Genomic DNA, 1,897 nt, shown 5'->3' with positions numbered 1-1,897 from the left:
CCTGTAAATGTAATCCCAGTTCTTTTTTATGCTCTGAGAGTAAACTTATCTAGTGTTTAAAGGAAAATGATAAAAAATGAAAAATATGAAGGTTTTCCAGAGGGAGGAAACCGCAATATAGACTGTCCCAAAATGTCATGTTTGACAGACATTTAAATTGGACGTTGATATGGCGAAACCAGGCAGCGTTCGAGGTATGTTTTGGTTTTACACAAGTGCAGAAATTTGTGACAAACCACGTCATTCACAATGGGATGCTTTTAACTGAATGTTTTCCGTTTCATTTGATGAAAAACAGCAGAAAACCGGCAAAGATTTGTTGAAATCGCAGCACGTTGTTCAAGAGGGGAGGGAGGGGACTTTAACATGGGAGTGGAAAGTTCATGTTTTCATAGCATAGAACTGGTTTCATCCGGTTCCGTTTTAAGGAAATGTCACCAACGAATGAAACACATCCCGGTATTCATTCATCCAGGGGAAAAATGGGAATTACACATTTTGTAACGTTATCCTCATCACCAGCGAGGGCGTCAGGTGATTGACATTTCTACCAGAGGTCATTGACCTTAAGTTTAAACAACCTGTCACAATTTGCCCTATAGGGGAATAACGTTAATAAGCCTATAGGTCATGACTGACAGCATTGTCTAACACTGGTCTGTTAGGACTTAAGGACCATTCACTTAATACCTAACAGTTTGTTTATTCTTTCAATTAATTTTTTTAATTAATTAAACATATAAGACTGGATAACAATTAATCTCACCTTAACAAAGTATATTGGTAACTTTAATTTGCACCTCTTTTTATTAATTACTTAGTACATCTCTTTTGGTACAATTCATTGATTTCATAACAAGATGAACTCCAATATCAAATACTAGATAATTATCAATTGTCATAACGAGCTTCGTTATAGACAATGTCAAGTCTGATGATAACTTTAAAAGTTTTTATCACATTTGAAAGGTCAGACAATTCATCGCACAAAGGCTTCATTTATAGAAAGAGTTTTAGAAGCCTAAGGGAAGGAAATGCAGCAGACAGACTGTAGTAACATACACCTTACCCCTGAGGCCCTGCACAAAATAAACAGCAGCTAACAGACCTTAAAAAGATTGTCCATTGCCTCATTTTTACACCAACTAGCAACTGCTCAAACCAGACTGATGCAAAATATTGCTCATCTGTGTTCAAATTATTTTGAAATTGTGGCCTGTTTAATGCCTGTTTGAGAGAAATATAAAACCTAGCCTTGACCTCCCTCACACAGACACACACGTGTTTGCCCCAGTTCTGCATAAGCTACATTATGTATGTAGGCCATGCATTATATACTTGGACAGGCTGAAGCCTTCAAAGCAAGATCAACATAGTACAGGCTGTCAGCATAGAGCCTACAGCACTGCTTAGGTGCACACATGTAAGCACTTCCATCGTGTAACTTTTCAAAAATTCTGAAGGCTTTTTGAAAAAAAAAAACAGCATCTGGAAATCATGGTTGTTCAGAATGGAGACCCTGCAGGTGATGTTAATTTTCATTTTAATGTCGCCCAATTGTTTTTCACTTGTCGATTTACAGGCCCAAGACATTAGCTACATGGAAAAGTGTATCTCGCCAAATCATTAAATTGCAGTCTGTTTTAGATTGGCATGTGATAATAAAAGACAATGTTTATTGCGATGACTTGATGAAAAAGAATATTCTATGATAAGTTAGCAGTTATTTGAATGTTTTGATTCTCTATGAATAATTTACAGATGTTTAAGTAGAAAATCATAAGATTTGGCATATCTCTTTTCTGTCGAAATAATTCCCATGAATATAATCTCATTGAGGAAAATATCTGGATGTTACCCTCTGGTTTGATCAGAAGTCCACGGTATTCCAAGCTAA

Source organism: Branchiostoma belcheri, unplaced genomic scaffold (genome assembly GCF_001625305.1).
Source record: "Branchiostoma belcheri isolate BF01 breed outbred unplaced genomic scaffold, Haploidv18h27 scaffold162, whole genome shotgun sequence".
In the NCBI taxonomy this organism is placed as follows: domain Eukaryota; kingdom Metazoa; phylum Chordata; class Leptocardii; order Amphioxiformes; family Branchiostomatidae; genus Branchiostoma; species Branchiostoma belcheri.
Note: the sequence above shows the minus strand (reverse complement) of the source record.